The sequence below is a fragment of the Zosterops lateralis genome (assembly GCF_965231275.1).
Source record: "Zosterops lateralis genome assembly, chromosome: 38".
Lineage (NCBI taxonomy): Eukaryota > Metazoa > Chordata > Aves > Passeriformes > Zosteropidae > Zosterops > Zosterops lateralis.
This window is the reverse complement of record NC_139798.1, coordinates 436,293-461,697: the sequence shown is the minus strand read 5'-3', so window position 1 is coordinate 461,697 and position 25,405 is coordinate 436,293. Positions and strand designations below refer to the sequence as shown.

Genomic DNA, 25,405 nt, shown 5'->3' with positions numbered 1-25,405 from the left:
AATTTGGGGAAAAATGGGAAAAATGAGAAAAAAAATTGAGGAAAAAATGGGGGGTAAATGGGAAAAAAATGGGGAAAAAAAGGGGGAAATGGGGAAAAAAATTGAGAAAAAAATGAGGAAAAAATTGGGGAAAAAATGGGGGGAAAATGAGGAAAAAACGGTGAAAAAAATGGGGAAATAAAAGGTGAAAAATGGGGGGAAAAAAAGGGAAAAAATGAGAAAAAAATTGGGGGAAAAATGGGGAAAAAATGGGGAAAAAATGAGGAAAATACGACAAAAAATTGCCCAAAAAAAAGGTGAAAATTTGGTTTAAAATGGGGAAATAATGGGGGAAAAATGGGGGAAAAAATGGGGAAAAAATGAGAAAAAATTGGGGAAAAAAATGGAAAAAAATGGGGAAAAAATTGGAAAAAAATTGGGGAAAAAATGGGGAAAAATGGTGGAAAAAAAGGTGAATTTTTTGAGGGAATTTGGGTTTAAAAATGGCCCCAAAAAAAGAAAATTTTTTGGAGGAAAATTTGGGTTAAAAATGACCCAAAAATGGAGAATTTTGAGATGGAAAATTGGGATAAAAATGTGAATTTTGGGGGACAAAATTTGGGATAAAAATGACCCAAAAAATGTGAATTTTTGAAGAGAAAAATTGAACTAAAAATGACCAAAAAATGTGATTTTTTTGGAGGAAAAATTTGGGATAAAAATGTGAATTTTGAGGGAAAAATTGAACTAAAAATTACCAAAAAAAGCGAATTTTGGGACGGAAATTTGGGCCAAAAAATGTGAATTTTGGAGGGAAAATTTGGCCTTAAAAAGACCCAAAAAAATGGGAATTTTTGAAGAGAAAAATTGAACTATAAATGACCCAAAAATGGAAAATTTTGGAGTGAAAATTTGGTGTAAAATGGGAAAAAATTTTGATTTTTTTGGGGTGGAAAATTGGGCCAAAAATGTGAATTTTGGAGGGAAAATTTGGTCTAAAAATGACCCAAAAAATGGGAATTTTTGGACAGAAAATTCGGCAAAAAATGACCCAAAAATGGGAATTTTTTGAGGAAAAATTGGTCTAAAAATGACCCCAAAAATGTGAATTTTTGAAAAGAAAAATTGAACTAAAAATGAGCAAAAATGGAATTTTTTTTTGAGGAAATTTTGAGATAAAATGACTCAAAAATGGGAATTTTTTTGAGGAAAATATTGGGCCAAAAATGTGAATTTTGGGGGAAAATTTTGCCTTAAAAAGACCCAAAAAATGTGAATTTTTGGCGACAAAATTTGAACTAAAAATGACCCAAAATGGGAATTTTTTAGAGGAAAAATTTTGGGCCAAAAATGTGAATTTTGGAGGGAAAATTTGGGCTAAAAATGACCAAAAAAATGTGAATTTTTGGAGAGAAAAATTGACCTAAAAATGCCCCAAAAATGTGAATTTTGGGAAGAAAAATTGGCCCAAAAATTGCCCCAAAAATCCGATTTTTGGGGGGGAAAAATTTGGTCTAAAAATGACCCAAAAATTGGAAATTTTGGAGAGAAAAATTGGGCCAAAATTTTGAATTTTCAAAAGAAAATTTGACCTAAAAATGCCCCAAAAATGTGAATTTTTTTGGGTTGAAAAATCCCATTTTTGGCCACTTGGGGTCGCCCTGGGACCATTTTTTGGGGAATTTTTTTAAATTAATTTTTTTTTTTCCCCCAAAAAAAGAGGAAAAAAAAAAAAAAAGGGGGCGGAGCCAAATTGGGGCCCCCCCAAAAAAAATGGGGCAGAAAGAGCCGCGTGTGGGGCAGGTGAGGACGGGGGGGAAAATCTGTGGGGCTGGAGGGGAAATCTGTGGGGTGGAAGGATCTATGGGGCAGATCTATGGGGCAGGATCTATGGGGCAGGGAAATCTATGGGGCAGAACTATGAGGGAAAATCTATGGGGCAGAGTTATGGGGTAATTAAAGGATCTATGGGGCTGGGGAGGATCTATGGGGCAGGATCTATGGGGCAGAACTGTGAGGGAAAAATCTATGGGGCAGGAGGGGATTTATGGGATCTATGGGGCAGGAGGATCTATGGGGCAGGAGGATCTGTGGGGCAGAATCTATGGGGCAGAACTGTGAGGGAAAATCTATGGGGCAGGATCTATGGGGCTGGAGGAGATCTATGGGGCAGGATCTATGGGGCAGGATCAGATCTATGGGGCAGGGAAAGGATCTATGGGGCAGGAGGATCTATGGGGCAGGAGGGGGATCTGTGGGGCAGGGTCGCTATGGGGCAGAGCTGTGGGGCAGGGGGTTGCTCAGCTGTACTGTAGGGTCCATATAGAGTAGGGGGAATCTATGGGGCAGGATCCCTATGGGGCAGGGCTGTGGGGCAGGAGGGTCCTGTAGGGTCCCCAAGCTGTTCCTGTAGAGTAGGGGGTCGCTATGGGGCAGAGCTGTGGGGCCGGGGGTCCCTCTGGTGGTCCCTGTGGGGCAGGGGGTCCCTAAGCTGTTCCTATAGAGCTGAGAGGGATCTATGGGGCAGGGTCGCTATGGGGCAGGGGGGTCCTGTAGGATCAGGGTCCCCAAGCTGTTCCTATAGGGCAGGACGGGATCTATGGGGCAGGGGGTGCCCAAGCTGTACTACAGGGTCCTTATAGAGTAGGGGCCCGCTATGGGGCTGGGGGATCTATGGGGCAGAGCTGTGGGGCAGGGGGATCTATGGGGCAGGGGGTCCCTGAGCTGTGCTATAGGGTCCCTATAGAGTAGGGGGATCTGTGGGGCAGGGTCGCTATGGGGCAGGGGCTCCCCAAGCTGTTCCTATAGAGCTGGAGGATCTATGGGGCAGGACGGGATCTATGGGGCAGGGGTCCCTCAGCTGTGCTACAAGGTCCATATAGAGTAGGGGGATCTGTGGGGCAGGAGAATCTATGGGGCAGGGGGGTCCTGTAGGGTCCCCAAGCTGTTCCTATAGAGTAGGGGGCCGCTGTGGGGCAGGGGGGTCCTGTAAGTCAAGGAGGTCGCTATGGGGCAGGAGGATCTGTGGGGCAGATCTATGGGGCAGGATCCCTATAGGGCAGGGTCGGCTATGGGGCAGATCTATGGGGCAGGGGGTCCCTAAGCTATTCCTATAGAGCTGGAGGATCTATGGGGCAGATCTATGGGGCAGGACGGGATCTATGGGGCAGGACGGGATCTATGGGGCAGGACGGGATCCCTCAGCTCTACTACAGGGTCCCTATAGAGTAGGGGGTCGCTATGGGGCAGAGCTGTGGGGCAGGAGGATCTGTGGGGCAGAGCTGTGGGGCAGGGGGGCCCTCAGCTCTACTACAGGGTTCCTATAGAGTAGGGGGATCTATGGGGCAGGGTCGCTATGGGGCAGGAGGGTCCTGTAGGGTCCCTAACCTGTTCCTATAGGGCGGGATGGGATCAATGGGGCAGAGCTGTGGGGCAGGGGGTCCCCAAGCTGTTCCTATAGAGCTGAGGGATCTGTGGGGCAGAGCTGTGGGGCAGCAGGTCCCTAAGCTGTTCCTATAGAGCTGAAGGATCTATGGGGCAGGAGGATCTGTGGGGCAGGACGGATCTATGGGGCAGGGGGTCCCCTCAGCTGTACTATAGGGTCCCTATAGAGTAGGGGGCCGCTATGGGGCAGGACGGGATCTGTGGGGCAGAGCTGTGGGGCAGGGGGTCCCCAAGCTGTTCCTATAGAGCTGAGGGATCTGTGGGGCAGGAGGATCTGTGGGGCAGGAGGATCTATGGGGCAGATGGTCCCTAAGCTGTGCTATAGGGTCCTTATAGAGTAGAGGCTCGCTATGGGGCAGGGTCGCTGTGGGGCAGAGCTGTGGGGCAGGGCGTCCCTCTGGTAGTCGCTATGGGGCAGATCTATGAGGCAGGACGGGATCTATGGGGCAGGGTCGCTATGGGGCAGATCTATGGGGCAGGAGAGTCCCTGAGCTGTGCTATAGGGTCCCTATAGAGTAGGGGGCCGCTATGGGGCAGGATGGGATCTATGGGGCAGATCTGTGGGGCCGGGGGACCCTCTGGTGGTCGCTATGGGGCAGGGGGTCCCCAAGCTGTTCCTATAGAGCTGAGGGATCTGTGGGGCAGGGTCGCTATGGGGCAGGACGGGATCTGTGGGGCAGGGGGTCCCTGAGCTGTGCTATAGGATCCCTATAGAGCTGGGGGGGATCTATGGGGCAGGACGGGATCTATGGGGCAGGACGGGATCTATGGGGCTGGGGGTCCCTCAGCTGTACTACAGGGTCCCTATAGAGTAGGGGTCCGCTATGGGGCAGGGCTCGCTATGGGGCAGATCTATGGGGCAGAGGGGGATCTATGGGGCAGGACGGGATCTATGGGGCGGGGGGTCCCTGAGCTGTACTACAGGGTCCTTATAGAGCAGGGGGGATCTGTGGGGCAGGGCTCGCTATGGGGCAGAGCTGTGGGGCAGGGGGGGGGGTCCCTAAGCTGTTCCTATAGAGCTGAGGGATCTATGGGGCAGGGGGATCTATGGGGCAGGATCAGCTCTATGGGGCCGATCTATAGGGCAGGACTCGCTATGGGGCGGGGGGGGTCTCTGTAGGTCAAGGAAGTCTCTATGGGGCAGCAGGATCTATAGGGCCGATCTATGGGGCAGACCTATAGGGCAGGGGGGGTCTATGGGGCAGGAGGATCTATGGGGCCGATCTATGGGGCAGGATTGGCTCTATGGAGACGATCTATGGGGCAGAACCGGATCTATGGGGCAGAACCCAATCTATGGGTCAAATCTATGGGTCAGGGGGTCTCTATGGGGCAGAACGGGATCTATGGGTCAGGGGGGTCCCTGTGGGTCAGGGGGGTCCCTGTGGGTCAGGGGGTCTCTATGGGTCAGGGGGTCTCTATGGGGCAGGGGGGTCCCTGTGGGTCAGGGGGTCTCTATGGGTCAGGGGGTCTCTATGGGGCAGGGGGTCTCTATGGGTCAGGGGGGTCTCTATGGGGCAGGGGGTCCCTCTGGGGCCTCTCACTTCCTGCTGTGGGGCAGGAAATCGCTGTGGGGCGGGGGGAGTTTCCTGTGGGGCAGGAAGGGCCCCATGGGGTTTCCTGTGGGGGTTTTAATCAGATTTTAATTCGATTTTAATGTGATTTTAATTGGATTTTAATCGGATTTTAATTAGAATTTTATCAGATTTTAATCGGATTTAAATGGGATTTTTATCGGATTTTTAATCGGATTTTAATGGGATTTTTTAATGGGATTTTTAATCGGATTTTAATTGGATTTTAATTAGATTTTTATTAGATTTTTATCAGATTTTAATCGGATTTTAATTAGATTTTTATTGGATTTTAATCGGATTTTTAATGTGATTTTTAATGGGATTTTAATTAGATTTTAAATCAAATTTTAAGTAGATTTTTATCAGATTTTAATCGGATTTTAATAGGATTTTAATCGGATTTTAATTAGATTTTTATCGCGTTTTTAATGGGATTTTTTAAGAAGATTTTTATTGGATTTTAATGTGATTTTTAATGGGATTTTAAATAGAATTTTAATGGGATTTTTAGTGGGATTTTTAATAGGAATTTAATCGGATTTTAATTAGATTTTTATTAGATTTTTATCAGATTTTAATCGGATTTTAATTGGATTTTAATTGGATTTTAATTGGATTTTAATGGGATTTTTAATGGGATTTTAATTAGATTTTAAATCAAATTTTAATTGGATTTTTATCAGATTTTAATCGGATTTTAATAGGATTTAAATGGGATTTTAATTAGATTTTTATCGCATTTTTAATGGGATTTTTTAAGAAGATTTTTATTGGATTTTAATGTGATTTTTAATGGGATTTTAAATAGAATTTTAATGGGATTTTTAGTGGGATTTTTAATAGGAATTTAATCGGATTTTTATTAGATTTTTATCAGATTTTAATCAACTTTTAATCGTATTTTAATCAGATTTTAATTTGAATTTTAAATGTGATTTTAATCTGATTTTATTTGGATTTTTAATGGGATTTTAATTGGATTTTAATTGGATTTTGAATGAGATTTTAATCAGATTTTAACGGGATTTTATTCGTATTTTAATTGAATTTTAATCAGATTTAAATGAGATTTAAATGTGATTTTTAATGAAATTTTAATTAGGTTTTAATTAGAATTTAATGTGACTTTAATCAAATTTTAATCAAATTTTAATTGGATTTTTAATGAGAATTTTAATCCAAATTTTAATCAAATTTAAATCCGATTTTAATTATATTTTAATTGGATTTTTAATGAGATTTTTATTCAAATTTTAATCAATTTTTATCCACATTTTTAAATCAAATTTAATCCACATTTTTATCAAATTTTAATCGCATTTTAATAAGAATTTTAATGTGATTTTTAATTAAATTTTATTAAATTTTAATTAGAATTTAGTGTAATTTAAACCAAATTTTAAACAAATTTTAATTATATTTTAATTGGATTTTTAATCAGAATTTTAATCAGAATTTTAATCCGATTTTATTCCAATTTTAATCAAATTTTAATCCAATTTTAATCAAATTTTTAATCCAATTTTTATCTGATTTTAATCCGATTTTAATCAAAATTTTAACGAGAATTTTATTCGAATTTTAATCCGATTTTAATCCAATTTTTAATCCGATTTTAATCCAAATTTAATCCAATTTTTAACCAAATTTTAAATGAGAATTTTAATCCAATTTTTATCTGATTTTAATCCAATTTTAATCCCATTTTAATCCAATTTTAATCAAATTTTAATCAAATTTAAATCCGACTTTAATTAGATTTTAATTGGATTTTTAATGAGATTTTTAATGAGAATTTAAATCAAATTTTAATCCAATTTTAATCCAATTTTTAATCAAATTTTATTCCCAACTTTTATCCAATTTTAATCCCATTTTAATCAAATTTTAACCACATTTAAATCCGATTTTAATTATGTTTTAATTGGATTTTTAATGAGAATTTTAATCCAATTTTAATCCGATTTTAATCCAATTTAAACCACATTTTAATCCAATTTAAATCCAATTTAAATCAAATTTTAATCCAATTTTAATCCAATTTTAATCCAATTTTAATCCAATTTAAATCAAATTTAAATCCAATTTTAATCCAATTTTAATCCAATTTTAATCCAATTTTAATCCAATTTTTAATGCGAATTTTAATCCAATTTTAATCCGATTTTTATTCAAATTTTAATCAAATTTTAACCACATTTTAATCCCATTTTGATCCGATTTTTAACGGGAATTTTAATCCAAATTTTATCCAATTTAAATCCAATTTTAATCAAATTTTTAATCAAATTTTAATCCCATTTTAATCCAATTTTCAATGAGAATTTTAATCCAAATTTTAATCCAATTTAAATCAAATTTTAATCAAATTTTAATTGGATTTTTAATGAGAATTTTAATCAAATTTTAATCCAATTTAAATCAAATTTTAATCAAATTTTAATTGGATTTTTAATGAGAATTTTAATCAAATTTTAATCCAATTTTGTTCAAATTTTATTCCCATTTTAATAAAATTTTAATCAAATTTTAATCCCATTTTAACCCGATTTTAATCCGATTTTTTAATGAGAATTTTAATCCAATTTTATTCTAATTTTAATCCAATTTTAATCCCACTTTAATCCAATTTTAATCCAATTTTTAAATGAGAATTTTAATCCAATTTTAACCACATTTTATTCAAATTTTATTCAAATTTTACCCCAATTTTAACCCAAATTTCCCTTTCCTCTCTTTTTCCCGCCCTTTTTCCCTTTAGCCCCGCCCACTCCCCCTTCTCTCTTCCCATTGGTCACTTGCGGCCGCAGCGACTCCTCCTCCTCCTCCTATTGGCCAATGGGCTGCGTCGCTTCCGGGTTTAGCCCCGCCCCCGTTTCCTTCAGCTGGAGCCCCGCCCCCTCCTCGCCAGGCCCCGCCCCCATCCCTCAGGTCCAATCAACGGGCGGGAAATTCCGAGCCGGAAGTCGGATCTTGTTGAAAGGAGCCACTTCCGGAAGTGGGCGGAGCTTCCGGTGTGAGGTCAGCCATGTTGGGACCGGAAGCAGGAAGAGCGTGGAGGTGACGGAGAAAGGTAAAAAATTAATTTTTTTTTAATAATTTGGAATTTTTTGGGGGAAATTTGGGGGATTTTTGGGGAAATTTGGGGGTTTTTGGGGGTTGAGGGAAAATTTGGGAATTTTTGGGATTTTTTTGGGGTTTTTTGGGGGTTTTTTGGGGGTTTTTTTGGGGAATTTTTGGGATTTTTTTGGGGTTTTTTGGGGATTTTTTTAGGGAATTTATTGGGGTTTTTTGGGATTTTTTTAGGGAATTTATTTGGGAATTTTTGGGATTTTTTTGGGGTTTTTTTGGGGATTTTTTGGGATTTTTTGGGGATTTTTTGGGGATTTTTTTGGGGAATTTTTGGGATTTTTAAAAGAATTTTTGGGGGATTTTTGGGGGATTTTTTTGGGGAATTTTTGGGATTTTTTTGGGATTTCTTGGGGGAATTTTTGGGATTTTTTTGGGATTTTTTGGGGTTTTTTTGGGGATTATTTTTTGGGGATTTTTTTGGAATTCATTGGGATTTTTTTTTTTGCAATTTTTTAGGGATTTTTTTTGGGATTTTTAAAAGGATTTTTAAAGATTTTTTTAATGTTTTCTTAGAGGGATTTTTTAGGGCAATTTGGGGATTTTTTGGGGAATTTTTTTGGGATTTTTTTGGGGAATTTATTGGGATTTTTTGAGGATTTTTAGGGGTTTTTTTTTGGGGTGGATTTTTAGAGATTTTTAAAAGGATTTTTTGGGGGGGGTTTTAAAGGGGTTTTTTGGTGATTTTTGGAATTTTTTAACGAGACTTTTGTGGGAATATTTTGGGAATTTTTAGGGGATTTAAAGGGTTTTTGGGGAGATTTTTAAATGGGTTTTCTGGGGGGATTTTTAAGGGATTTTTTTGCCTTTTTTAGGGTAATTTGAGGATTTTTTTGGGATTCCTTGGGGTATTTTTCGGGGATTTCTTTGGACGGTTTTTTGGGGAAATTTTGAAGATTTTTTAGTTATTTTTTTTAGAGATTTTTTGGGAGATTTTTGGGATTTTTTGGGGGGATTTTGGGGGATTTTGTGTTGATCGAAATTTGGGATTTTTTTGTGGGTTTTTTGGGGATTTTTTGAGGTTTTTTGGGGGATTTTTGGGGGGGTTTTTTGGGGATTGAAAATTGAGGGGTTTGGGTGTCTTTGATCAAAATTCGGGATTTTTTGGGTTTTTTTGGGAGATTTTTTGGGAGGATTTTCGGTGACTTGATTTGATCAAATTTTGGAGGTTTTGGGATCTTTGGTTTGATCAAAAATGGGGAATTTTGGGATCTTTTTATTGACAAAATTTGGGTTTTTGGGGATCTTTGGTTGATGAAAATTTGGGAATTTTGGGATCTTTTATTGACAAAATTTTGGGGTTTTTTTTTTTTGATTTTTACTTGACAAAACTTCGGCAATTTTGGTTGATAAAATTCGGGAATTTTGGGATTTTTGGTCGTTGAAATTTTGGGAATTTTGGGATTTTTTATTGACAAAATTTTGGGGTTTTTTGCGATTTTTTCTTGACAAAATTTTGGCAATTTCGGGATTTTTTATCGACCAAAATTCGACTTTTTCTCTCTCCCAAAAACCCCAAAAAAATCCAAATTTTCCCCCCAAAAAATTCCCTTTAACCAATCCCAGGCTTGATCTCCATAAGCTCCGCCCCCACCACGAGCTCCACCCCAGGTAGGTCTTGGCCCCGCCCACTTTTCCTCCCCTCGGCCAATCAGAATGGAGGGGGGCGGAGCCTCAGGGCTCTGATTGGTTGGTCCCTTCAGGCTCCGCCCACTCGCCAAAGGGGCGTGGCCAAGTTGAGTCCAGCACCGATTGGAGGACAGGTAGGTGTGGAAAAAAATTTGAATTAAAAATGGGGGAAAAATGGGGAAAAAAATTAAAAAAAAAATAAAATTGGAAAGTGAAAAAATATTCCCAAAAAAAAGAAAAAAATTCCAAAAAATTAACCCCAAAAAATACCCAAAAAAAGGGGAAAAAAAGGAAAAAAAAATCACCAAAAAATTAAAAAAAAAATCCAAAAAAATACCCCCAAAAAATACCCAAAAAAGGGGAAAAAAAGGAAAAAAAAATCACCAAAAAATTAAAAAAAAAATCCCAAAAAAATACCCCCAAAAAAGGGAAAAAAAAGGGAAATAAAAAGGGAAAAAAGGAAAAAAAAAGGAAAAAAAATTCGCAAAAAAATAAAAAAAAATTCAAAAAAATAACCCCAAAAAAGGCCCAAAAAAGGAAAAAAAAATTCCAAAAAAACCCCCAAAAATACCCAAAAAAAGGGGAAAAAAAAGGGAAAAAAAAGGGAAAAAAAAAGCAAAAAAAATTCCCCAAAAAAAGTCCTAAAAATGTAAAAAAAAAATCCCAAAAAATTCCCCAAAAAATACCCAAAAAAGGAAAAAAAAAAAATCCCCCCAAAAATAACCCAAAAAATACCCAAAAAAGGGAAAAAAAGGGGAAAAAAAAAGCAAAAAAATTTTCCCAAAAAAAGTCTAAAAAATGTAAAAAAATCGCCCCAAGAAAGTCCAAAAAAAGGTTTAAAAAAATTTTAAAAATGAAAAAAAATTTCACCAAATTGTAAAAAAAAAAATCCCCAAAAATGTCCAAAAAAATCCCCCCAAAAAATCCATAAAATTAAAAAAAAATTCACCTCAAAAATGCCAAAAAAATAAAAAAAAAATCCTGAAAAAAGACAAAAAAAATCCCCAAAAATGTAAAAAAAATTTCCCCCCCCAAAAAATCCAATAAATGTAAAAAAAAAAGTTTAAAAAATCCCTAAAAATGTCCAAAAAAATGTAAAAAAAATTCCTCAAAAACGTAAAAAAAAAACCCTCCAAAAATGTCAGAAAAAAAGCAAAAAAAGTTTTTTAAAAAAAAAACCCCAAAAAAATCTTTAAAATTTCCCCCAAAACCTTAAAACTCCCCTAAAATCATCAAAACACCCCCAAAAATCATTAAAATTTCAAAAAAATCATCAAAATTTCAAAAAAACCATTAAAATTTCCCCAAAAATCTTTAAAATTTTCCACAAAAATCTTTAAAATTCCCCTAAAAATCCTTAAAATTTCCCCCAAATCATCCAAACACCCCCCAAATCCCTAAAATTCCCCAAAAATCATTAAAATTTCAAAAAAATCATTAAAATTTCAAAAAAATCATTAAAATTTCAAAAAAAATCACTAAAATTTCCCAAAAAAATCATTAAAATTTCCAAAAAAATCCTTAAAATTTCCCCCAAATCCTTAAAACTCCCCAAAAAATCAGAACAATCCCCCCAAAAATCGTTAAAATTTCAAAAAAAAAAAAAATAAAAATTTCTCCAAAAAACCTTTAAAATTTTCCCCGAAAATCCTCAAAATTTCCCTTAAATTTCCCCCAAATTCTTAAAAATTTCCTCCAAATCCTCAAATTTCCCCCCAAAAACCCCCAAATTCCCCCAAAAACCCCCAAATTCCCCCAAATCCCCCCAAAACCCCAAAATTCCTCCAAAAAACCCAATTTTTAGGCACTTCCGGTTCTCTCCTCCCACCCCACGTGACCTCGGCCCCTCCAGGTAAGCCCCGCCCCCCTCCATTAAAACCCCACCCACTCCGATGACGTCACCACCGCCTCATCAAAACCTCGATGACGTCATCACCAACTTAATTACCATCTAATTAACAGTCGTCGTGCCCCGCCCACCGACCGTCGACGTCTTCCAAACCTGCGACGACGCCGGCGCCGTCCAACTCCTCTGCCTGCTGGACGCCTTCAGCCCCGCCCAGGTGGGCGTGGCCTGGCTCAAGGACGGCCTCCCATTGGCCGAAGGTCAGGCCGAGCCGGCCACGCCCTCCGAGGCCGTTTCCGGAAGTTTCCGCCGACTCTCGAGGCTCAACGTCAGCGCCGACGATTGGAGGGAATCGACGTTTTCGTGTCGCGTCACTCACGAGGCGACCGGGACCGACAGGGAGGAGCCGGCCAGGAGCTGCTCCGGTGAGGGGATTTGGGGGGTCTTGGAGGGTCTTTGGGTTGAGTTTTGGGGGTCTCCAGTTGAGTTTTGGGGTCTTGAGTTGATCCAAGTTGAGTTTTGGGGTCTTCAAGACTCTTCAAATTGAGTTTTGGGGTCTCCAGTTGACCGTGAGTTGGGTTTTCGGGTCTTGGGTTGAGTTTTGGGTCTTTGGGTTGAGTTTTGGGGTCTCCAGTTGAGTTTTGGGGCTTTGAGTTGACCTTGAGTTGGGTTTTGGGGTCTCCAGTTGACGTTGAGTTGAGTTTTGGGGTCTTGAGTTGAGTCAAAGTTGAGTTTCGGGTCTTTGGTTGACCTTGAGTTGGGTTTTGGGGTCTCCAGTTGATCCCGAATTGGGTTTGGGGTCTTCAAGACTCTTCAAATTGAGTTTTGGGGTCTTGGAGGGTCTTTGAGTTGAGTTTGGGGTCTTGAGTTGAGTTTTGGGGTTTTTGAGTTGAGTCAAAGTTGAGTTTCGGGTCTTTGAGTTGAGTTTTGGGACTTTGAGTTGATCCCAAATTGGGTTTTGGGGTCTCCAGTTGTGTTTTGGGGTCTCCAGTTGACCTTGAGTTGGGTTTTGGGGTCTTCAAGAGTCTTCAAGTTGGGTTTTGGGGTCTCCAGTTGACCTTGAATTGAGTTTTGGGGTCTTCCAGTGTCTTGAGTTGAGTTTTGGGTCTTGGGTTGAGTCCAAGTTGGGTTTTGGGTCTTTGACTTGAGTCAAAGTTGGGTTTGGGGGTCTCCAGTTGGGTTTTGGGGTCTTGGAGAGTCTCCAGTTGACCTTGAGTTGAGTTTTCAGGTTTTGGGGTCTTGGAGGGTCTTTGAGTTGAGTTTTCGGGTCTTTGAGTTGAGTCCAAGTTGAGTTTCGGGTCTTTGGTTGACCTTGAGTTGAGTTTTGGCTCTTGGAAGGTCTTTGAGTTGAGTTTTGAATTTTCATTTTTTCACCAATTTTTTTTTCCTTTTTTCCTCCAATTTTTTTTTCCATTTTCCCCCAGTTTTTCCCTTAAAAATTTCCTAAAAAATTTCTAATTTTTTCCCCAAAATTCCTCTTTCCAGCTCCGAGCTCTACGATGATCTCTAATTTTTTCCACTTTTTCTCTCCAAATTTTCTCAATTTTTCCTCTAAATTTTTTCCATTTTTTCTCCAATTTTTCTTCATTTTCTCTCCAAATTTTTTCCACTTTTTCTCCTTAAAAAATCGAATTTTTCTCCTTAAAATTTTCTCATTTTTTCCCCAAATTTTTCTCATTTTCTCTCTAATTTTTTCCCACATTTTCTCCTAAAAAATCCTCATATTTTCACCAAAAAATTCTCATTTTTTCCCCAATTTTTTCTCATTTTCTCTCCGATTTTTTTTTTAATTTTCCTCCAAATTTTTCCCCAATTTTCCTCCAAATTTTCTCATTCTCTCTCCAAATTTTTTCCAGGTTTCCTCCTAAAAATCTCACATATTTTCTCCTAAAAATTCCTCATTTTTTCCCCAAAAATCCTCATTTTTTCACCAAATTTTCTCAATTTTTTTTTTATTTTCCAGCCCCGAGCTCCACGATGATCTCGGTCTTCGCTCTCCCCCCGTCCCCGTCGGACCTTTACATCACCCAAAGGCCCAAAGTGACGTGTCTGGTGACGAGCCTCCCCAGCGACCAGGAGCTGTCGATCACCTGGAGCCGCGCGGGGGGCGGGGCCTTGCGGGAGCCCCTCCCCCTCCAGCTGAAGCACCAATACAACGGCACCTTCACGGCGCTGAGTCAGCTCCCGGTGACGACGGCCGAGTGGGAGAGCGGCGCGTCCTACGTGTGCCGGGTGGGGCACGCCGAGCTGCCGGCGCCCAGGGAGAGGACGGTGGAGAGACGCCAAGGTAAGGGTTCATTAAAAAAAAAATTTAAATTAATTTTTTTTCCCTGAAAAAATCGGATTTTTTAGGGATTTTTTGTGATTTTTTTGGGATTTTTTAGGGATTTTTTACGGATTTTTTTTGTGATTTTTTAGTGATTTTTTACAGATTTTTAAGGGAATTTTTAGTGATTTTTTGGAGATTTTTTTACCCAATTTTTTATGATTTTTTAGCAACTTTTTACCCAATTTTTTGAGATTTTCGTGATTTTTAACCAATTTTTTACTGATTTTTTTAGCAATTTTTTTGGAGATTTTTTAGTGATTTTTTCTGATTTTTTACTGATTTTTTACACAATTTTTTTGAATTATTTAGTGATTTTTTAACCCATTTTTACTGATTTTTTTACACAATTTTTTTGGTTTTTTTAAGCAATTTTTAGTGATTTTTTACAGATTTTTAAGTGATTTTTTTAGTGATTTTTTGGTGATTTTTTGGGATTTTTTAGTGATTTTTTACAGATTTTTTTAGGGATTTTTTAGTGATTTCTTAGTGATTTTTTACACAATTTTTGGGGTTTTTTAAGCGATTTTTACAGATTTTTTAGTGATGTTTTAGTGATTTTTTTTACCCAATTATTAAAGATTTTTTACCCAATTTTTTGTGATTTTTTTACTGATTTTTTACAGATTTTTTAGTGATTTTTAAAGCGATTTTTTTACCCAATTTTTAGTGATTTTTTTTTTTTTTACCCATTTTTTGGTTGATGTTTTTAGTGATTTTTTTACAGATTTTTTTTGGCGATTTTTTGGTGATTTTTTTGGCGATTTTTTAGGGATTTTTTACAGATTTTTTTAGTGATTTTTTAGTGATTTTTTGCCCAATTTTTGGTGATTTTTTTAGTGATTTTTTGTGATTTTTTTGTGATTTTTTACAGATTTTTTACTGATTTTTTACCCAATTATTAATGGTTGTTTTACCCGATTTTTTCTGATTTTTTTAGTGATTTTTTGGGATTTTTTGTGATTTTTTACAGATTTTTAAACGATTTTTTTTAGTGATTTTTTACAGATTTTTTAGTGATTTTTTAGTGATTTTTTGCCCAATTTTTGGTGATTTTTTACAGAATTTTTAGTGATTTTTTACAGATTTTTTAGGGATTTTTTAGGGATTTTTTGGTGATTTTTTGGGGATTTTTTACAGACTTTTTAGTGATTTTTTTAGTGATTTTTTTTGGGATTTTTTACAGATTTTTTAGGGATTTTTTTACAGATTTTTTGGTGATTTTTTAAAATGATTTTTTACCCACTTTTTTGCCAATTTTTGGTGATTTTTTACCCATTTTTTGGGATTTTTTTGTGATTTTTTAGTGATTTTTTACAGATTTTTAAGGGAATTTTTAGTGATTTTTTGGAGATTTTTTACCCAATTTTTTATGATTTTTTAGCAACTTTTTACCCAATTTTTTGAGATTTTTGTGATTTTTAACCAATTTTTTACTGATTTTTTTAGCAATTTTTTTGGAGATTTTTTAGTGATTTTTTAGTGATTTTTTAGTGATTTTTTTTACCCAATTTTTGGTGATTTTTTAGTGATTTTTAACAGATTTTTAAATGATTTTTTACCCAATTTTTTACCATTTTTAGCCAATTTTTAGTGATTTTTTACAGATTTTTTGTGATTTTTTTAAATTATTTTGTGATTTTTTTGTGATTTTTTTCCTGATTTTTTCCTGATTTTACCCAATTTTTTTGAATTTTTTTAGTGATTTTTTTTACCCATTTTTACTGATTTTTTACCCATTTTTTGGGATTTTTTACAGATTTTTTAGTGATTTTTTGCCCAATTTTTAACGATTTTTTTGTGGTTTTTTAACCCAATTTTTTGTGATTTTTTACCAATTTTTTACCCAATTTTTGGGGATTTTTTATCGATTTTTACCCAATTTTTTGTGATTTTTTACCAATTTTAACCCAAATTTTTGCGGTTTTTTAGCTATTTTTTACCCAATTTTTTTTGTGATTTCTTACCCATTTTTAGTGACTTTTTAGTGATTTTTGGTGATTTTTTTGTGATTTTTTTTGTGATTTTTTTAGCGATTTTTTACCCAATTTTTAGCGATTTTTACACGATTTTTTGTGATTTTTTACCCATTTTTTTCTGGTTTTTTACCCAGTTTTTTTGAGATTTTTTTTTGTGATTTTTAAACAATTTTTTACCCAATTTTTACTGATTTTTGTCAATTTTTTACTGACTTTTAAGTGATTTTTTTACCATTTTTTAACCCAATTTTTTGGGGAATTTTTCATGTTTTTTCCAAAATAAAATTGGATTTTTTAGTGATTTTTTGTGAATTTTTTAGCGATTTTTTAAGGATTTTTTACCCAGTTTTTTCCTGATTTTTTTTTGCAATTTTTCGTGATTTTTTACCCATTTTTTGATGATTTTTTTAACCCAATTTTTGGTGATTTTTACCCAATTTTTACCCAATTTTTTTGTGGTTTTTGTAGCCAAATTTTTGGGATTTTTTTATTGATGTTTACCCAATATTTTGAGATATTTTACCCAATTTTTAGTGATTTTTTGTGATTTTTAACTGATTTTTTGCACAATTTTTTTGGGTTTTTTAAGCAATTTTTAGTGATTTTTTACAGATTTTTAAGTGATTTTTTTAGTGATTTTTTGGTGATTTTTTGGGATTTTTTAGTGATTTTTTACAGATTTTTTTTGGGATTTTTTAGTGATTTCTTAGTGATTTTTTACACAATTTTTGGGGTTTTTAAAGCGATTTTTACAGATTTTTTAGTGATGTTTTAGTGATTTTTTTTTTACCCAATTATTAAAGATTTTTTACCCAATTTTTTGTGATTTTTTTACTGATTTTTTACCGATTTTTTAGTGATTTTTTTAGTGATTTTTTTGCCCAATTTTTTGTGATTTTTTTTGTGATTTTTTTGCCCAATTTTTTGGGATTTCTAGTGATTTTTTTGTGATTTTTTAATGATTTTTTAAGCGATTTTTTGTCATTTTTTACTGATTTTTTTGATCTTTTTCCTGATTTTTTAGCGATTTTTTTGGTGATTTTTTAGCAATTTTTTACCCAATTTTTTCACTATTTCACGCCCCAAATTCCTTGATTTTTTGCCCCAAATTTCCCAAATTTTCCCATTTTTTCACCATTTTTTCCCCCCATTTTTCACTGGTTTTTTGCCGTTTTTTGCCGTTTTTTCACAATTTTTTTTCCAATTTTCCCCAAATTTTCCCCAAATCTTCTCCAATTTCCCCCAAATCTTCCTCTTCTTTTCCCTCACCTTCTGTTAATTTTTCTTAATTTTTTACCCATTTCTTAACCACTTTTTCGCCATTTTTCCTCATTTTCCCGCCATCTTTTCACTGTTTTTGTCGTTTTTCGCCGTTTTTCCACCATTTTTCCCCAATTTTCCCCAAAATTTCCCCAATTTTTCTCCTTCTCTTCCCTCATAATTTTCTCATTTTCCCTCACTTTTTCCTCATTTTTTCTTACTTTTTTATCATTTTTTTCTTCACTTTTTCGCCATTTTTTTATTTTTCCGCCATCTTTTTATCGTTTTGTGTCATTTTTTCACATTTTTTTCCCCAAATTTCTACAAATTTCCTCCAAATCTTCTCTAATCTTCTTCAAATGTTCCCCTCATTTTTCCTCCATTTTCCCTCCACTTTTCCCCATTTTTTCTCCATTTTTTCTTCACTTTTTCACCATTTTCCTCTTTTTTTCCCGTTTTTTTCATGTTATTTTTTCCCGCAAAATTTTGTTGGGTTTTTTTCGCCATTTTTTCAACGATTTTCACCCAAATTTCTTCAAATTTACCTCAAATCTTCTCCAATTTTCTCCAAATCTTTCACTCATTTTCCCTCATTCTTCCTTTTTTTTCCTTAATTTTTTACCCATTTTTTCACCACTTTTTCGTCAAATTTATCATTTTCCCGCCATTTTCCGCCATTTTTCATCATATTTTCGCCATTTTTTCACCATTTTTTCCGAAATTTCCCCAAAATTTCCCCAAATTTTCTCCTTCTTTTCCCTGGCCTTCTTCTCCTTTTCCCTCATTCTTCCTTTCTTTTTCCTTAATTTTTTACCCATTTTTTCTCCACTTTTTCGCCATTTTTTTCATTTTCCCGCCATCTTGTTATCATTTTTCATCATAATTTCGTCATTTTTCCACCATTTTTTTCCCCAAATTTCCTCAAAACTTCCCCAATTTTTCTCCTTCTCTTCCCTCAATATTTTCACATTTTCCCTCATCTTTCCTCAAATTTTCCCCATTTTTTCTCCATTTTTTCACCACTTTTTCGCCATTTTTCCTCATTTTCCCGCCATTTTTCCGCCATTTTTCATCATATTTCCGCCATTTTTCCACCGATTTTCACCAAATTTTTTCCAAATTTCACCAAATTTTTTTTATTTTTCCCCCAGGACAACGCCTGGCCCCCTCCGTCTACCTCCTCCCCCCTCCCCCCGAAGAAATCTCCGGCCCCCGCTCCACTTTGAGCCTCACCTGCCTCGTCCGCGGCTTTTACCCCGAAGACATCGACGTCCAATGGCAGAAAAACCACCAAAATTCCGGTTTCGGCCAAAACCGCCAAAACTTCGGGGCGGAAACGGCCCCGCCCCGGCGGGAAAAGGGCGGGGACGGCGCCGGGTATTTCCTGTACAGCCGCTTGGAGGTGGAGAGGGAGGATTGGGAGAAAGGAACGACCTTCGTTTGTACCGTGGTGCACGAGGGGCTCCCGCTGCGGTTCGTGCAGAGGAGTCTGCACAGGAATCCTGGTAATTAACCTAATTAGTGTTAATTAATAATTATCTGTTGATTAAAGTTGGTTTTTCAGCGAAATTCCGGTTTTTTTTGGTGAAAATTCGACTTTTTTTGGTGAAAAAATGGGTTTTTCGGGGCGAAAATGGGATTTTTTTGGGGGGTTTCGGGTTCTGGGTGGGTTTTATTAGTGGGATTAAGTTAATTGGGGTAATTAATGGTAATTGGGAGTTATTAGTGGTAATTAGGGATTATTAGTTGATTAAAGGGGAATTAATTGGGATTTTTGGGGATTTTTTTGGGATTTTTCGGGGCAAAAATGGGATTTTTTTGGGGGCGTTTCGCAAGTGGTTTTGGGTTCTGGATCATTAAAAAATGGTGATTAGGTTAATTAGTGGTAATTAGTGTTAATTAGGAGTTATTAGTTGATTAAAGTTGGTTTTTCAGCGAAAATTTGGATTTTTTTGGTGAAAAAATGAGGTTTTTTTGGGGAAAAAATGGGATTTTTTGGGGCGTTTCGGGAGGTGGTTTTGGGTTATTGGTGGTTTGGGTCATTAAAAATTGGTGATTAAGGTAATTAGTGGTAATTAGGGGTTATTAGTCAATTAAAGTGGAATTAATTGGGATTTTGGTGGTTTTTTTTGGGGATTTTTTGGGGAAAAAATGGGATTTTTTGGGGCGTTTTGGGTTCTTGGGTTGGTTTGGGTCATTAAAAAATGGTGATTAAGGTAATTAATGGTTATTAGTGGTTATTAGTCAATTAAAAGGGAATTATTAGTAAATTTGGGGGTTTTTTTGGGGAAAAAAATGGGATTTTTGGGGCAAAAAATTGGGTTTTTTTGGGGGGAAAATTTGGGGGTTTTTTGGGGGGAAAATGGGAAAAATTTGGGGGGAAAATAAAGGGATTTTGGGGCAAAAAAATGGGGATTTTTGGGGTGGGAAAAATGGGATTTTTTGGGGGGAAAATAAGAAAAATTTGGGGAAAAAAAAGGGATTTTTTGGGGGGTGAAAAAAATAAATTTTTTTGGGAAAAATTGAGGTTTTTTGAGGGGAATAAAAAGAAATTTTTGGGTAAAAATGGGATTTTTTTGGGAAAAAAATAAAGGGATTTTTTTGGGGAAAAAATAAAGGGATTTTTTTGGGGAAAAAAAAGGGAATTTTGGGGGGAAAAATTTGTTTTTTTTGGGGGGAAAATAAAGAGATTTTTTGGGTGAAAAAAAAAATTTTGGGGGGAAAAATTGTGGGTTTTTTGGAGAAAAAAATAAATTTTTGGGGGAAAAAAAGGGATTTTTTGGGGGGGAAAATTTGGGTTTTTTTGGAGGAAAAAAAATAAAATTTTTGGGCAAAAAACCTGATCTTTTGGGGGGGAAAAATAAAATTTCTTTGGGAAAAAAAATTGGGGTTTTTTGGGCGGGAATAAAAAGAAATTTTTGGGTAAAAAAATGGGATTTTTTGGGGGGAAAATGGGGATTTTTGGGTGGGAAAAATGGGAAAATTTGGGGAAAAAATAAGAAAATTTTTGGGGGAAAAAATGGGATTTTTTGGGAGGAAAAAAATAAAATTTTTGGGGGAAAAATTGAGGGTTTTTGGGGGAAATAAAAAGAAATTTTTGGGTAAAAATGGGATTTTTTGGGGAAAAAAATAAAGGGATTTTTTTTTTGGGAAAAAAAGGGGATTTTTGGGGTGGGAAAAATGGGATTTTGGGAGAAAAATAAGAAATTTTTTTTGGGGAAAAAATGGGATTTTTTGGGGGAATAAAAATAAAATTTTTGGGGAAAAAATTGGGTTTTTTGGGGAGGAAAAAAGGGAAATTTGGGGGGAAAAATAAAGGGATTTTTTGGGGATAAAAATAAAATTTTTTGGGGAAAAATTGTGGGTTTTTTGGGGAAAAAATGAGAATTTTTTGGGGAAAAAAAGGGATTTTTTGGGGGTAAAAATGGGAATTTTGGGGTGGGAAAAATTGGGGGTTTTTGGGGAAATAAAGAGATTTTTTTGGGGGAAAAATGGATTTTTTGGGGGTCAATTGGGTTTTTGGGGCAGAAAAAATGGGATTTTTGGGGGAAAAAAAAAGGGAAATTTTGGGGAAAAAATTGGGGGGGTTGGGGGGAAAAATGGGATTTTTTTTGGCGGGAAAAAGGGGGAATTTTGGGGGAAAAATGGGAAAATTTGGGGAAAAATAAAGGGATTTTTGGGGAAAAATGGAATTTTGGGAGGAAAAAATTGGGGATTTTGGAAGAAAAATGGGATTTTTTGAGGAAATAAAAAGAAAATTTTTTGGTGAAAAAAGGGAATTAAAAATAAAATTTTGTGGAAAAAAAATTGGTTTCTTTGGGGGGGGAAATGGAATTTTTGGGGGAAAAATTGGGGGTTTTTTTGGGGAAAAAAGGGAAATTTTGAGGGAAATAAAAATGGAAATTTGGGGGAAAAATGGGAATTTTTGAGGGAAAAAAAAAAAAGAGAATTTTGGGGGGAGAAATGGAAAATTTGCGGGAAAATAAGGGATTTTTTGGGGAAAAATTGGGTTTTTTGGGGTGGGAAAAATGGGATTTTTGGGGGAAAAATTGGGGATTTTTGGGCAAAAAAAGGGATTTTTTGAGGGGAAAAATGGGATTTTGGGGGAGAATAAAAAAGAAATTTTTGGGGAAAAAGGGATTTTTTTTGGGGAATAAACAGAATTTTTTGGAAAAATTGTTTTTGGGAAAAATGGGACTTTTGGGTGGGAAAAATTGGATTTTTTGGGGAAAAAAATGGATTTTTTAGGGGGAGAAAAGGGAAATTTTGGGAAAAAAAGTGGATTTGGGGTGGAGAAAATGGGATTTTTTGAGGGAAAAAATGGATTTTTTGTGGGAATAAAAATATGGGAAATTGGGACTTTTGGAGTGGAAAAGGGATTTTTTGGAAGAAATGGGATTTTTTGGAGGCAAAAATGGGAAATTTGGGGTAAAGAAGAAGAAATTTTGGGGGAAATGGGAATATTGGGGGAAAATGGGAAATTGGAACAATGGGAAAAAACTGGGAAAAATGAGAAAAAATAGAAAAAAATGGTAAAATGCAAAAAAAAAGGGAAAAATGGAAAAAATGGGGAAAAAATCAGAAAAAAATGTAAAAAATTTGGGAAAAAGTGGGGAAAAAATTGGAAAAAAAAAAAGGTAAAATATCAGAAAAATTGGAAAAAATGGGGAAAATGGCCAAAAATGGGAAAATGTGGAAAAAATCGAAAAAACTGTTTAAAAATCGTAAAAAAGCAAAAATAATCAGAAAAAATCAGAAAAAAATCAGAAAAAATCAGAAAAAAAATGCAAAAAAAAAGGGAAAAAAAGGGAAAAAATGATAAAAAAATCGTAAAAATCGGAAAAATCAGAAAAAATAGTTTAATCGGAAAAAAATCAGAAAAAAATGGGAAAAAAAAGGGTAAAAATGGGTAAAAAATCGTAAAAATCGTAAAAAATCGTTAAAAAATCAGAAAAAATGGGGAAAAATCAGAAAAAAATCAGAAAAAAATCAGAAAAAATCACAAAAAATCAGAAAAAATCAGAAAAAAATCACAAAAAAAATCAGGAAAAAATTGGGAAAAAATGAGAAAAAAAAGGGAAAAAACGGGGGGAAAATGGGGGGAAAATGGGAAAAAATGGGGAAAAAAATCAGAAAAAAATCGGAAAAAAAATCAGAAAAAATGGGGAAAAAATCAGAAAAAAATCAGAAAAAAATCGGAAAAAAATCAGAAAAAAATCGGAAAAAAATCAGAAAAAATCGGAAAAATCAGAAAAATCATTAAAATTGGGGAAAAATCAGAAAAAAATCAGAAAAAATGGGAAAAATTGGGAAAAAAGTGAAAACAATCGTAAAAATTGGGAAAATCAGAAAAAAAAAGGGAAAAAATTGGGTAAAAAAATGGGTAAAAAATATTAAAAAATGATAAAAAATTGGGAAAAATGCGAAAAAATCAGAAAAATTGGGGAAAAAAATCAGAAAAAATTGGGGAAAAAAATCGGAAAAAATCGTTAAAAATTGGGAAAAAAATCAGAAAAAAATCAGAAAAAAAGGGAAAAAAATCAGAAAAAAAATCAGAAAAAAAGGGAAAAAATCAGAAAAAAATCAGAAAAAAATCAGAAAAAAATCACAAAAATCACAAAAAAATCAGGAAAAAATTGGAAAAAATGAGAAAAAAATGGGAAAAAAATGGGAAAAAAATTCAAAAAAATAGCAGAAAAAAAAGGGAAAAAATTTCCAAAAAATTCGTAAAAAATCTGAAAAAAATCTGCAAAAAATTAAAAAAAAATCCGAAAATTTGGGAAAAAACCAGTAAAAAATCAGGAAAAAATGGGAAAAAATGAGAAAAAAATCAGATAAAATCGGGAAAAAATCAGAAAAAATCAGAAAAAAAATCAGAAAAAATCAGTAAAAAATCAGAAAAAATTCGGAATAATTTGGGAAAAAATGGGGGAAAAAATGGCAAAAAAAAAAAAAAAAAAAGAGAAAAAATGAAAATAAAAAGGTTAAAAAATAGTTTAAAAAATGGTAAAAAAAATGGTAAAAAAATACGAAAAAAAATCGTAAAAAATCGGGAAAAAATCAGAAAAAAATCAGAAAAAAAATCAGAAAAAAAGTCAGAAAAAATGGGAAAAAAATGGGAAAAAATCAGACAAAAAATCATAAGAAATTGGGAAAAAATCTGGAAAAAATCAGAAAAAAATGAGAAAAAATCGGAAAAAAATCCCAAAAATATCAGAAAAAATGTTAAAAAATCGTAAAATTTGGAAAAAAAATAGGGAAAAAATGGGAAAAAATCGGAAAAAAATTGAGAAAAAATCGGAAAAAATCGTAAAAAATGTGAAAAAAATCAGAAAAAAATCAGAAAAAAATGGGGAAAAAATGGGAAAAAATTGGGAAAAAATCGGAAAAAAATCGTTAAAAATTGGAAAAAAAATCAGAAAAAAATCAGAAAAAAATCAGAAAAAAATCAGAAAAAAATCAGAAAAAAATCAGAAAAAAATCACAAAAAATCAGGAAAAAATTGGGAAAATGAGAAAAAAATGGGAAAAAATGGGGAAAAAATCAGAAAAAATCAGAAAAAAATCGGAAAAAAATCGGAAAAAATCAGAAAAAATCGGGAAAAATTTCAGAAAAAATCAGAAAATTTTTTAAATTATTTTTTTCCTGGTTTAAAGTGGTTTTGACTGTTATTTTTAACCCTTTCAGGGCTGTCCCTGCCCCCCGAACTGCCCCAGGACGAGCCCGGGGGGGACCCCTGGGACACTCTGGGGGTTTTCATTTCCCTCTTCCTGCTCAGCGTCGGCTACGGGGCCACGGTCACCCTCTGCAAGGTGAACTGGGATAGACTGGGAGGGACTGGGAGGGACTGGGTTATACTGGGAGGGAGAAAATGGGGAAAAAATGGGGAAAAATGGTGATAAAATGGAGAAAATCGGTGGAAAAATGAGGAAAATATGACAAAAAAATGGCAAAGAAAGGGTTAAAAATGGGGAAAAAATGGGGGAAAATGGGAATTTTATACTGGGTTATACTGGTTTATACTGGGAGGGGGAAATGGGGAAAAATGGGGAAAAAATGGGGGAAAAATGGGGGAAAAATGGGGGAAAAATGGGGAAAAAATGGGGAAAAAATGGGGGAAAAATGGGGGAAAAATGGGGGAAAAATGGGGGAAAAATGGGGGAAAATTGGGGGAAAAATGGGGGAAAAATGGGGGAAAAATGGAGAAAAAAATTGGGAAAAAAGAGAAAAAAATTGGGGGAAAAATGGAGAAAAAATGAAGAAAAAATGGGGAAAAAATGGAGGAAGAAATGGGGAAAAAATGGGGAAAAAATGGGGGAAAAATTGAGAAAAAATTGAGAAAAAATTCGGATTTTTTTTATACTGGTCTATACTGGTTTATACTGGGTTATACTGGGAGGGACTGGGAGAGGAAAAATGGGGAAAAACGGTGAAAAAATGGAGAAAATCGGTGGAAAAATGGGGAAAATATGATAAAAAATGGGGAAAAAAGGGTTAAAAATGGGGAAAAAATGGGGGAAAATGGGAATTTTATACTGGGTTATACTGGTTTATACTGGGAGGGGGAAATGGGGAAAAAATGGGGAAAAAATGGGGAAAATCGGTGGAAAAATGGGGAAAAATGACAAAAATATGATAAAAAATGGGGAAAAAATGGCAAAGAAAGGGTTAAAAATGGGGAAAAAATGAGGAAAAATTGCGGAAAAATTTGGGGAAAAATGGGGGAAAAATAAAGAAAAAAATAGTTAAAAAATGGGGGAAAAATGAGGAAAAATTGGGGGGAAAATGGGAAAAAAAATGATGAAAAATGGGGAAAAAAGGGTTAAAAATGGGAGAGAAAGGGTTAAAAATGGGCAAAAAATGGTGAAAAAATGAAGAAAATCGGTGAAAAAATGGAGAAAATATGGGGAAAAATGGGGAAAAAAGGGTTAAAAATGGGAGAGAAAGGGTTAAAAATGGGGGAAAATGGGGAAAAATGGAGAAAAATATGGGAAAAAATGGGGAAAAATGAGAAAAAAATTGAGGGAAAAATTGGGGAAAATTTTGGGAAAAAAAGAAAATAAATTGGGGAAAAAATGAAGAAAAAATGGGGAAAAAATGGAGAAAAAATGGGGAAAAAATGGGAAAAAATTGAGGAAAAATGGAGGAAAAAATGGTGGAAAAAATGGGGGAAAATGGTGAAAAAATGGGAAAAAATGGAGAAAAAAATTGGTGAAAATTTGATTTAAAGTGGGGG

The 25,405-nt window shown here is 35.3% G+C and overlaps 1 gene segment (V, D, J or C); it reads left to right on the top strand.

The window, feature by feature from the left end:
- Positions 1 to 1,567: 1,567 nt before the first annotated feature.
- On the top strand, positions 1,568 to 25,399 carry LOC310921941 (Ig gamma-1 chain C region-like). The segment is given in 6 exons: positions 1,568 to 1,782; positions 7,762 to 8,073; positions 11,721 to 12,029; positions 13,568 to 13,891; positions 18,321 to 18,674; positions 23,857 to 25,399.
- Positions 25,400 to 25,405: the final 6 nt, after the last annotated feature.